Source organism: Anabrus simplex, chromosome 1, assembly GCF_040414725.1.
Source record: "Anabrus simplex isolate iqAnaSimp1 chromosome 1, ASM4041472v1, whole genome shotgun sequence".
NCBI lineage: Eukaryota > Metazoa > Arthropoda > Insecta > Orthoptera > Tettigoniidae > Anabrus > Anabrus simplex.
Window position 1 is genome coordinate 376,247,826 of NC_090265.1, and position 13,675 is coordinate 376,261,500.

The 13,675-nt window shown below is 40.2% G+C and overlaps 1 protein-coding gene across 1 annotated transcript in view; it reads right to left on the minus strand.

The window, feature by feature from the left end:
* Cad74A (cadherin-74A) overlaps positions 1–11,713 on the minus strand; it is a 355,590-nt gene extending 343,877 nt beyond the window's left edge. The window contains exon 1 of the mRNA XM_068224966.1: positions 11,562–11,713. The gene's annotated coding sequence lies outside the window, so the exon portion shown is untranslated. The remainder of the gene's footprint in view (positions 1–11,561) is intronic.
* Between the last annotated feature and the right edge of the window lie 1,962 nt (positions 11,714–13,675).

Genomic DNA, 13,675 nt, shown 5'->3' on the forward strand with positions numbered 1-13,675 from the left:
CATTCAGCCTCGTGTGACCAACCGAGAAGCTGTCTGATACAAGAGGTAGCGGATCCACTCGTGAAAGCCAAGCAATACATCTGAAGATATCGTCATACTGACCAAGTGTTACTCCAAGATCTGCAAGCCATCTGAATGGGCAGCAATCGCCTTGGAAGACCAAAGCCCTAATGGGCTGTTACGTCAAGGTTTTTTTATACAGTTCAATCCTTCACCGGTTCCAAAAGAACGTTCTGAATATTTTCACTTCTTCCCGAATTCAGAAAGGCAAGAATATATATATTGCCGGGAGAAATTTAAAACCGATTTAGAATCAGCATCGGGGCAAGGAATATAAAGGACTTCAAATATTAATTGCTGGATACCAATTTCTGTCTATTTATTTTGTAGTTATTGCTACTGAACCACGATAGTTCTCCAACCTCAGTGGCGTAGTCAGTTCTATTCCCAAGGTAACATGTCCGATATCGAATGAAATCAGAGGGACTTAGTATTAAATGTAAGAACTCGGTGTGATGTTGGGGTCTGGAACGTTCAAGGGCTCCTGAAAGAAAAAATTCCAATACCTCAACTTCTACTAAGAACATTGGCAGTTACGTTGGATCTTTAACGAACAAGGTTACGTACGTAGCTGTTGTGCTTAATATATTCTGCAAAATAACAACAATTATTGTAAACTATGATACAGTCGATATTTAGCTGAAGCCCTGAATATGTTTTTCTGTGGTTTCCCATTTTCACACCACGCAAATGCTGGGGCTGTAATTAAGGCTAAGGTCCCTTCCTTCCCATCCCATCGTCGATATGAGTGTTATAGCAATATATACCCACAATACTCTGGGAAGACCGAGCCCCTCAGATTGAATGCTACTTGAGTTAAGACAATGAATACTTGGGCAACATGTGCATGACATTGCTCAACCTCGTCGAAGAGTTCATATTCAGTTTAATAGAACTTGGGAGTTGCACCATGAAGAATAATACAGTAAAATAAATATATAATTGATTTGCTTATATTAACCTATAACTTAAAGCTGAAGACATTAAAAGGCATAAAATATCTCGCATGAAGGCATCCTCACATCTTATTTTCTTATTTTCTTTCATTTACACATATTTTCTCTTTCTTCCCGTCTGGAAAGAGCAACGGCTCCTGTATTCCCTCATTGGGTGGACCCTCCGATGCGTTAATTCAGACAGTACATTGCTATAGGCTTGGAAGAGTCAAACAGAACTGCGATTGATTTTGACAAAGAATTTAAAGTTTATCAGTTTGTCCTTAGTTTCTTAATGATACCATCAAAAAGCCCGACCATGATAACCTTTGTCCGGACGAAACTCGGTAAAGGGTTCGGTCAAGGTCTCTTTCATCTGAGTGAGGAATGCAGGATGTAGTTCAGGTTTCACATTTTATAGATTTCTGATGCAGGAAGTGGAGAAATAAAGAACAATTTCTAGATATTTCATAAAAGAATTTTTTGAACCTTTCAGGAATGTTACCGATATTACGTAGTCAATCCACATTTTCGCAGAATTCAAACTTTTCTGGAAGCTCTCTGATTATGCAGATCCCCATAGCACACATTCTAGAATACAAGGATGGCCCAGCCACTGAAGGGTTCTAGAATATATTCGATACATTCAAATACTAGAGTGGCATTGAGAAACAATTGTTTAATAAGGCCTACAATTGTACAAATCATTCGAGAGTGAAGCAGTTTGGATACCACAGCAGAAGAGTCGCATTCTGTACTCTGGTGCTGTGAGTAGCTGAAATGTGCCACATGGAATTAGATAAAGAAAGAACCATTTCTGGATATTTCATAAAATACTTTCTTTGGAACCTGTCAGGGATATTACCTATATTACTGTTATAAATTGCTATGTACCGATATTTAACTGGTATAGTGACCACTTTGGGTATGATTCCTGGCTCTATCCAGAATTTAACAACATTTTTGATGTCTGGTTCAGGTAGATTTATTTATTTATTTATTTATTTATTTATTTATTTATTTATTTATTTATTTATTTATTTATTTATTTATTTATTTATTTATTTATTTGCTAGTGGTTTAACGTTGCACACTCAGATAAGTTTTCGGCGACAGTGGGAGAGGAAAGACTTGTAAAGAAGAGATCGAGCCCTCAATTAAGGTAACTTATATCCACAGCATTTTCCTAGTGTTCCTAGCGCGCTGTTTGGGTCACATAGCTGTCAGCTTGCATTCAGGAGATAGTGGGTTCAAACTCTGCTGTCGGCAGCCCTGGAAATAACTTTCCGTGGTTTCCCATTTTCACACCTTAAGGCCGCGGTCGCTTCCTTTCCACTTCTAAACCTTTCCTACCCCATCCTCACAAGAAGGAACTGAGTCGGTGCGATGTAAAGTAAATTACATTTTCCTCGTGTGAAAATTGAGAAAAAATAGAGAACCATATTCAGGACTACCGATGGTGGCGTTTGAACCCACCATCTCCCGAATGTCAGCTTGCAGCCATGCAGTCAAGTCCCCCGATACATGGTACCGGTAGTGTAGTAACTTCATCGGTTATGCCTAATTTATTGTAGGCCAAATAATTGCTATTTTGCTTCCTTGAATAGCCAGCAAATAATTGGACAAGATTTGTTATGTCTAGCTGTGCGTGGGTGACTCGTTGCTTAGGTCATCCACTGCTCTGACTGAGAGAATTCTGGGAAATAACTGGCTTGCTCGTTCAATAGATCCGCTTTCCTACTTACCTCCAGGTCCATAGTTTGGTCAATGGATACAGTTCATATTTAAGGGGTTCAGAATAATTGAGGAAGCTATTTGTTTGAGAAGAATATTGTAGTTCTGGACTTAAAGAACCCGAGAGTATAATGAGAGAAGGAACGCTTTTATAATGGAGTGGATCACCCTTTGAAGATAGCTCCTAACATTTCCTTGGGGAAGATGGTTGTTTCTACATTTAAGACACTAAGGCTGTATTAGAGTGATATATTACTTGACGTTTGCTCTCTCTAGTGTTGCCCCCCCCCTGCTGGAAAGGATTCAAACCCTAATCTTGAGACTTAGAAAAGAATACGGTCGACATTGAAAGATAAAGTGAAAGACATACCAATTTACAGAGTTTACCCCAAAGTTACGGGAATATGAGGAAATTGATATAGTTCACTAATTCATGAAGATTAGGAATCCAGCCAGGGCATTCCTATAGGCTTAGAAGAGTCAAACGGAACTGCGATTGATTTTGACTCAGAATTTAAAGTTTATCAGTTTTGTCCTTAGTTTCTTAATGATACCATCAAAAGCCCGACCATGTAGTTCTTTTTCATGGCGGTAATTCTACGGACACGGCACTGATGTATTTATGCGCCTTCAAATGACGCGGATTCGAATCCACGGACCTGCGCTCTACCATCTGAGCCACTCAGCCCTGCAAACAAACAAGAAATAGAGCCCGGGCCTGTCAGAAAGGTAAAACTGGTTTAAGAGACTGTACCACGGTCGTCTGTCTATAGATTTTTCTGAATTTCTGATGTTCAATGGGGCCAAAAATAGGATATACGACATTTTTATTTCGTACTGTATTTAAGTGGGGAAAACGCATCTCATTTCCTCAGTTCTGCCAAACAACGCGTTTTCGTAAAATTTTAACCATTTCGATAGAAACTGTTATTAGATTTCAATAAAATCAACAAGAAAACATTTCGTTTGATCAGAAACCAAAAATTTTGTAATGGTCAACATTTAAGTAGTTCTTTCTAATTTCAAAAACAAAATGTTGTTGGGTGTATTCACATGTTTACATCGTTCCTTTATTGTTTTCGAAAACTTCTTCAAGAGGGTATTTAGCGTACATTATTACTTTACATCACGACAGCGTATGCAAGCAAATCTTTGTACGAATATTTAGACTTTAAGCACTAAAATAATATATTCCATACCTAAGGTTGAACTGTCCGTTCCTAGTAAAAATTACACAAAATTTTGTCGATTTTACTACAGATAAATTAAATAATCTAGTTCAAGAAGGGGAGACTATTTTTTGAGGAAAAACTATCACATGGTTTTAGTCGAACATAAATACAATAGTATTGTTTCGAAACAGTAGAACCAGAGATAGCTATGCATGTCATGCAAGAAAGCTACATTATACAGTGATATTCACACATTCAGTATGAAATGTATATGTCGGGCGATAGATGATATGTACAACGCATGATCAGTTCATGTGTACATCACGATTAGAGAGAGAAGTTGTTACTGTGGCTTAAATTATCCGTAGAGTCTTAAGCCTTCATGATTTACCAAATGTGGTTCCGAAGTGAAAACTAGAGCTCATGCCATCAATGCTATAAAGCATTAATTTGACGAGAAAATGAGTATTTTATTCGTAGTTACAAATTAAATCTATGAGAGTGAACTACCTCTATTAATTTCTAAAGTGTTTTAAAACTCACGAAGTTTTGCCTATTGTTTTAAATATTTTTGTAAAACATGAATATTTCGGCTTTTCAGCTCAAAACTTTTAATTTTTAACTGTAAGTTCTGTCTTACAGCATTAGATTTCAAATTATTTTTCTTTCCACCTTTCCTGTAGTTCACCGCCCATATTTCTATATGTAAGTCAGACTTTCTCAATCTCTTATGCAGCATTCTGGTATTTTCGGAGCCTCTATTATCTGCTCTGGATCATCTTAAACTTTTCATAGTTGCACATTTCATACGTTTCTTGAATGTATTTTCCTTTCAAGCGATTGATTTCGTTGTTAGCGACCATTAACATATTTATCAACTTTTCCGATTCCATTTTATACTTGTTCATCATCTATGTTTCAAACAGTTGTCACAATTAAAATTTGAAGATTATTATACACATGGGCACATTATTTAAATATTTTTGTGTTTAAAGTTGAAATGTTCGCGTTTTGAAAATAAATCGGTAAAACTAAAATGATTCTATTTTCGTTTTCTTTTCCGTCTTTTTATATAACTGGAAAAGTACAGGCGAAATTCTTAGTGCAGCTGTCTCATTTACAGCAGTATAATCAGACGCGCTTCTGCGTTCTATCGCACAACTTAACACAGCTCATTGAAGTAAATTTTATCTTCTTATCTTCTTCTTTTCTTTTATTCTTAATAAATACTTTCCACCTTTTCTGACTCATTTTGGTCACAATGCTACAGTTGTTCTACCAGGTTTTCCTTCCTATTTGCCTACAGCTCCTGTATACTGTAGTTCATGTTTCACATAGCTGACTCCATTTTTCTTTTCTTTTCCATAATAGGATTCCGTAGGCATGAAGCTCATTGATATTGGCGGCGTAATGGTACCTCGCTGTGTTGTACCCACTAAGGGAGACGGATCCTGGTTTTTCAATTCCCTATCTTACTTAATGTACAGTACTGACTCGTTGGCCGAATTGGCTTAAGGAGAGAGCTATTCTCACGCCTAAGAACGATAATGCAGCAAGCATCAATGATTCCTTGTTGGACAAACTTCTTACTAATACGGTGAGGTATAAGTCTGGACATAGAAGACTTGGTCCTACCCTGCGAAGTTCCTCCACACTTTAAATCCACCAGGTTTTCCACTTCACAATCTCAGTCTAAAAGTTGGAGCACTTATAATGCTGCTAAGCGTTGATGTGGTACCAGGCTGCAAGTGAAATATTTACATAGTAACGTGATCGAAGCAACCATCCCCAGCATTCCTTTGATTCCCTCCGACTACCACTTCCTATTCAAACGACTGCAATTTCCCGTTAAACCATGCTTCACAATGACAATAAATAAAGCTCAGGGGCAGTCTGTAATAGATGCTGGTGTGGATTTATGAAATTATTGCTTTTCCCATGGCCACTTATACCTAGCCTGTTCCCGTGTAAGCTCTCCTGACAGCCTTGTGATTCTGCAGCCACAGGGACGAACGAAAAACGTAATTTACAAGGAAGTTTTATAAAACAACCTGACTTCAACAACAACCTTGAACAACATAATTTTAACAGCAGTAGAATTCAATTGTGACTGGCTGTAGGCAAGGGAGACTGCCTTTATAATGAGAACTCCCCGACTCGAGTATGACCAGCAGTAGGCAAGGGGGCTGCAATTATAATGAAAACACCCGATCTCGATTGTAAGTGGCAGTAGACAAGGGGGCCTGCCGTTATCATAAAAAATTCCCAGCCCGGACTTTAGACGGGAAACGACGTATGGTGACCTCCCAGTAGTGTTTCTTGGATAACGCTAAGAGCAAAGCAGTATAATAAAATCATACTCACGAAGTGTGTAGTGTTTTACCTAGGATTCCGTGGCGAAGCACGGGTACATGAGCTAGTCATATCATATCAAAATGAAGCTAAATAAATCAGCCAAATCAGTAGACGATATCTCGGTACTTTACCTTATCACTCTCAGGTAACACAATTAGGAAAGGAAGTGGGCAAATTCCCTATTCTCAGAAATGTTATTCTTTTGTTTCCCAGCTTCTACTCCAGGCGAACGAAGAAATAGTACTTAACATGTACAATCATTTACATAAGAACAGACATCACAAACATTAACTTTTCAGACTCGCATACAAATAATAATAATAATAATAATAATAATAATAATAATAATAATAATAATGAAAATGAAAAATGAAATGGCGTATGGCTTTTGGTGCCGGGAGATCCCAGGACGGGTCCGGCTCGCCAGGTGCACGTCATTTGATTTGACTCCTGTGGGCGACCTGCGCGTCGTGATGAGGATGAAATGATGATGAAGACAACACATACACCCAGCCCCCGTGCCAGGGAAATTAACTAATGATCGTTAAAATTCCAGATCCTTCCGGGAATCGAACCCGGTACCCCTGTAACCAAAGGCCAGCACGCTAACCATTTAGCGACGGAGCCGGAAATAATAATAATAATAATAATAATAATGTTTCACAGAAGGTTGAAGCACTGCAGTCAACAGCTCCGTGATTATACGATGGTACAGTAGCCTCATCGCCTAGTAGACGGTGATGGTAGCCTACAATGAATTCTTCATGGTAGTAAAGTTGTGCACCTGGTAGTTGTTAAAGGTGTTATGTCTATTGTCGTTAAAGAAGTTGACAGAAGTAAGAAGGACGGTTAATATTTTACGGAACTGTGACTGTACGATGACATGAATGACCTTTGTTAACAGCATTCTAGAATCTATGCTTTGCTTGAATCCCGTTAAGACAACCTTGGCAGGAATGATTCCGGCCAGAGTGGTCAGTCACTGGCAGATATGACAGCGCAGCGCGCTCACACGGCAGCTGATGTATTTAGAGCTACCAGTTTACAAGAACAAAGACCTCGTGTTATCCAGTGCTACCCTACAGAAAGTAGTAGTTCGTGCTTAAGATAACGGTCGGAGGTCAATATGGCTCCTGACTATGAGGACCTTGGGCGATTTGCTCCATACTCTTTCACACAAACTTCTTGTCCAACTAAAATTAAATTTGGTCAACGTCTCGAGTGTATCTGAATAATACCTGAAGGAAAGAAGAGTGAAAACTATTATTACTTGCGCGAGAATTTATTGTGCAAGGGGAGACGAAGAAGAAAGATGAGTTAAGTAAAGAGAAAACAATGCTGGACCCAGGTCAAGGCCCGTGTCCGTGTTAGGAGTAATCCCATGAGAGAGGTCTTTTCAAGTCTACTCCTACTTAGTATCTTAAGCTCAATGGTAGGAATATATTTATTTTACATTCTCCGTACAGTACTCCATTTGGCTGTTTCCTTTTAGTTTCTGAGAACTCTCTTGCCATTATTTCCAGATTATCATCCTCATTCTGGCTAAGTCGTCTCGCTAACCACGTGATCCTCCAATATCAGCAGGCCATATAGTTGGGTAGCATTCGGTTAAGCAGGTAGGAGGTCCGTAATGGGTTGAGTTTCATTTAGATCTTCAGTAATTCTCATGAACTTTATTTTTATAAAGTTTATAAAGAAATGTTCTTATTAATTGGATCGTTCACCTACGACAACTTCATCGGAGGGTCTGCCTTACAACGGCTTCATTCGGCCTAAATAACAACACGAAATAATAATAATAATAATAATAATAATAATAATACCCATATGTCGGCCCCGTGGTGTCCGGAGGCCCCAGGTTCGATTCCCGGCCAGGTCAGGGATTTTTACCTGAACCTGAGAGCTAGTTCGAGGTCCACTCAGCCTACGTGATTAGAATTGAGGAGCTATCTGACAGTGAGATAGCGGCCTCGGTATCGAAAGCCAAGAATAACGGCCGAGAGTATTCGTCGTGCTAACCACACGATACCTCGCAATCTGCAGGCCTTTGGGCTGAGCAGCGGTCGTTTAGTAGGCCAAGGCCCTTCAAGGTATGTAGTGCCATGGGGTTTGATTGTTTTTTTAATTATCGATTTCCGGTCAGTCCAGGGATTTTATTTCTTGACTGAGGGCTGGAACGGGGGAGCTGTGTGATAAGAGATGCAGCGAAGGCGGTCACGAAAAGCAGTGCAGCTGAGTGTGTCGTTATCCTGACTACGTGGCAGTCCATTACCTGCAGACCGTCCGGCAGTAATTTTGGCAAGTCGAGGCCTAAGTGGGCTGTATCTACCACGTGCCGTTCGTTTACAATATCCATAAACGCCTTCGTAGCCGATCACCTTAAATCACGTTAAGGATTAAGGCTTAATTGTTCTGGAATTTGAAGTTCGACTTTCGGTAACGATAATGGTTACTTTCTCCAGGTTTTCCCGGATCCATTTCGGAATTACTCTGAGAGAATACCTTAAATGCCTAGTCCAAAATAATTACAGTTGCATTACCGCAGAACCCACTGATGATTGGATTATGGGAATAATACATGAGATAATATCAGTCCACACTACCAGACCATGAGTGCACGTATAAGGGGTTGTTTACTTAAGATATCTCAAATCCTTAAAATGAGTCAACAACAAAAGCCCCGCACCAGATCTACGAATAATGCTTGGGAGAGCTTCCAGACTTATGTTTCCTTCAGTTGCATCATTATAATTATGCTTGAGCAATGTTAGGTTTTGCGAAGTTTGAAGTCCTCAAGAGGTTACCTGAGACGAAGACGTATCGTAGGGTGCCCAGTTATATTGTAAATATCACATTATCTAATGAAATGAAATGTCGTATGGCTTTCAGTGCCGAGATATCCCAGGACGGGTTCGGCTCGCCAGATGCAGATCTTTCTATTTGACCCCCGTAGGCGACCTGCGCGTCGTGATGAGGATGAAATGATGATGAAGACAACACATACACCCAGCCCCCGTGCCGTAGGAATTAACCAATTAAGGTTAAAATCCCCGACCCAGCCGGGAATCGAACCCGGGACCCTCTGAACCGAAGGCCAGTACGCTGACCGTTCAGCCAACGAGTCAGACACATTATCTAATAACAATTAGTAACGAAAGTGCTAAGTAACAAGGCCGTGCTACTAATATATGCGAATATAAAGACACCATGGTAAAGCCATACCGTTAAGGTAAAGCTAACTGATTGATATTCCTGAGACAGTACTGGGTATCAGATACCAAATGCCATTAATGAAATTTCGTTACTAGAACCTGAGTATATAGGCCTAAACTAAGTTTTATCATTCCAGGGTGCTAATAGTGAACCTGAAATATGAAAGAGATTTGGATGTCTGGAGATAGGATGAACAGTATACATTATGCATAACCGGGATCACAAAGACTGCAGAACGTTGATAATATTTATTTCCTGTTATGGAGATCAAATCGTACTGTCTAAGTGAATACCTGGTATTTTACATCGCTTGAGCCAAAATATGCTACTCTGGGACTGTCCGTTCCGGAGTGGAAAGTCTTGTGGCTGGAACTGTTCTGCCTCCAGGTAAACCCATCAGTATGCATAACAATATCAAGCGATAGGAATGTGGTTTTGATTGTTGCTGTCTTCCCTGTCCTAGGAAAACGGGAGCGTGACTTTGACGTTTCAGCAACTATGCCGAGTTTGGAATAAAAATAAAACTTGCGATACATTCATTACCTTCCAAAGTACGAACATCAGTAAAATTATGGCAACCGGGCGAGTTGGCCGTGCGTGTAGAGGCGCGCGGCTGTGAGCTTGCATCCGGGAGATAGTAGGTTCGAATCCCACTATCGGCAGCCCTGAAAATGGTTTTCCGTGGTTTCCCATTTCCACCCCAGGAAAATGCTGGGGCTGTACCTTAATTAAGGCCGCGGCCGCTTCCTTCCAACTCCTAGGCCTTTCCTATCCCATCGTCGTCATAATACCTATCTGTGTCGGTGCGACGTAAAGCCCATAGCAAAAAAAATTATGGCAAGAATCATAGAAGATATAATAATTAATTTAGGCTATGAATAATGTACTTCTTGAGTCATATTGTCCTTAGTGATTAAGAATAATGTTACTAATGATTTATTTATTGGATAAAATGTCTTGGTAATGAGCCCTGTTCTTCTTAGGAATAAATGTCGCCTGTTGCGGCAATGCCTGTTCAGGTGTGAACTGGGAATCGATCTTCGTATTTCAACCCTGATTTATGTAAAGCTGTTGTTCAGAACATGTTAGGGACTAGAAATATAAATGATCACCAGTTTCAGGCACGTAAGGGTGTAATACCTTTTCGAAATTCTGAGTTATTTTAGTTTATATCATGGTAAACTAAGTGTGTAAGTGTAACTATAAATAATAAGACAAAGAGTTGACAAAAATATTCACACTTGCAAATAACTATGAAAGGAAAGTTACATTCAGGCTAGTTACTGTAATTCGCATTAAGCAAGTTCGAACTACTGGGTACTAAAACTTCGGCTTCCAAATCCTGCTGTGGAAAGATTACGAAAGCAAGAGCGAAGGACTTCGAGATGTCAGATACGTAGACCCTAAAGAAAGTTACTCAGGATGGTCACCGAAAGTTGTCGTAGCCAAGCGCGGGACACCTTGAATTCTGTTTCTAAGTTTTCTGATTGCTTGGGATGGCTATGGGGACAGGTACTTTTGCCTTATAAATTCAAAATGAGTAAATTGTATACATAACAAAAGCAGTTCAGTATCCTCCGTATGCAGTAGGTAAGCAGTAACGAGGAATCCCCCCCCCCCCCCCCCCGCCATTCCAGACCTTCAGCATTGGCACTGCATTCCTGTTTAGAGATGGTCTGTTTAAAAAAAGAACCCGTTAAAAAGGAAACAGGTGAAACACAGCAGGGTATCAGCTGTGCCTTGCTCGTGGGATAAAAGAATCAGCGGAGCGTGCGAGCCCCCCTCTTGGTATTCTCACTTCACCTAAAACTCGATCTCCAGAGGTGCAAAAATCGTGCTCTGTTTTTTTTTTTGTTTTTTTTTGTTTGCCTGAAACAATGGTGATATCACGAGGTTGTGCTTGATTTTTTGTTAGTTTCCTGTTCTCGAGTTTTTTTAAAATAAAGGTTTAACATAAATCACTTTAGACTTAACATTCCCCAATACTTTCTAAGGCAATTGTATTTTTCTACAATTTGATTAAGAATAGGTTATTTTCAGCAATGATGTCCAGTGCGTTTACTACAAAGGTTAATAAATCTTCTTAGCTTACCCGAAAATTTCAGGAACCGTTGTTTCTTGATTGGGATGTTGCGGAACTCTTCCAAGGATATTGGACACTATTCACTGATACACTCGCCACTAAGAGCACTTATCACACCACACGACACTGACACACCGCCTCACCCAGACATGATTCAAACACTCGGCATCTCCGCTCAGTCCGGCAGTGTTCTTGACTCTTGTCTTGCGACCGGGCCCGCCGTTCGCCGTGCCTCTCCTTGCTCTGAGCACGCTAGAGACACCTGCTGGCCACTTCAGGTAAACAGGCCCAACACAGTCCACGGTTCTCTGATGCGGTAACTGAAGGTGGGTAATCTGCGTTATTCGGCTCACATTCCAGTTGCAAACAAATCCAGTCTAATCCCGTGGTGAATCCCCCCGTTAGACTCTAAAATCAAGACTAACTCGTCAGATGTTTATAGTCATAATTCGCCTGTGAATTCATGCAGCCTATAGAATGAATACGTTGGAGCATAATTGAACGATTCGATCCTGGCCACGAACACAAGCAAACTGTAGTTTACTTTTCAATGTGACCTAGTCATGATGATGATAAAAGTGTAATAATAATAATAATAATAATAATAATAATAATAATAATAATAATAATAATAATAATAATAATAATAATAATAATAAGAGCCTCCGTGGCTCATGCGGCAGCGCGTCGGCCTCTCACCGCTGGATACCGTGGTTCAAATCCGGTCATTCCATGTGAGATTTGTGCTGGACAAAGTGGAGGCGGGGCAGGTTTTTCTCCGGGTACTCCGGTTTTCCCTGTTATCTTTCATTCCAGCAACACTCTCCATTCTCATTTCATAGCATCTATCAGTCATTAATATATCACTTTGGGAGTGGCGACCCCATCGTACTAATAGCCTATATATGGTTCATTCATTACATCCCTGACCCGGTCAAAGACTGGAAAACAGGTTGTAGGTTTTCATTCAATAATAATAATAATAATAATAATAATAATAATAATAATGGATTTATGTCCCACTAGCTACTTTACCTGTTTTCGGAGACCCCGACGTGTGGAATTTAGTCCTGCAGGAGATCTTTTGCGTGCCAGTAAATCTACCGATACCTAACGTATTTGAGCACTTTCAAATACCACCGCACTGAGCCAGGATCGAACCTGCGAAGTTGGAGTCAGAAGTCCAGCGCCTTAACCGTCAGCCCGGTAGAGAGGGAGAAAATTGTAGTTTTACGAGTCAGCTTATATCGTGACGATAGCCACGAATCTCCAGTTTACCTGAAATTAGAACCACGTGCATATACCGGGATTCGAAAAGCGTTCATATTGATTAAAGCCAGAGCATTACATTCCATAACGATCATTATGAAGATGATTAGGGGCCGGTTATCTGTGCAGTAAAGCATTACACTATAATAGTATTTTTTAATAATCGTATTGGTTTTGCATCCCACTAACTGTCTGTTAGGTCATCAGCCCAGAGGCTGGTTGGATCCTCAAATAGCACCACCAAAGGCTATGCAGTTATACGGAAACTGCAAAAACCAATGGCAGAGCCCAAATGAGGCGTACTAGGCAAGATGAGGAGTGAGGTAGTTTGCCATTGCTTTCCTCACTGGACCAGAAGGTGCCACTGCAGCACGGCTGATCCTATGAGCAACACCTTTCATAACACTCAGACACTAGTTGTGCCCCAAATGTCATTACTCAATACCACCTATACCCCAGCAGCTTCCATATTGTCACAGCCATGGATGAGACTGGGACTTTGGTGGAAGCTACACTTTGCTCCCACTAACTACTTTTACTTTTTACCGAGATGCCGATCTTTTTAACAAGACGCGGCCATAGCCCTCAAGCCTGGACGAATAGTGTGTTGAAAACGTGCATAACTTCAGGGGTACCAGAGCTTTGAACCCCTAATATTTATGCAATTCTCCCTTCAGAACTGTCGTACTGACTAGAAGGCTCCTGGAACTAGATAATTAAGTGTGTGTTCAGCATAAATATCCTGGCCTAATAATAATAATAATAATAATAATAATAATAATAATAATAATAATAATAATAATAATAATAGTGCCCGCCTCTGTGGTGTAGTCGTTAGCGTGATTATTTGTCAT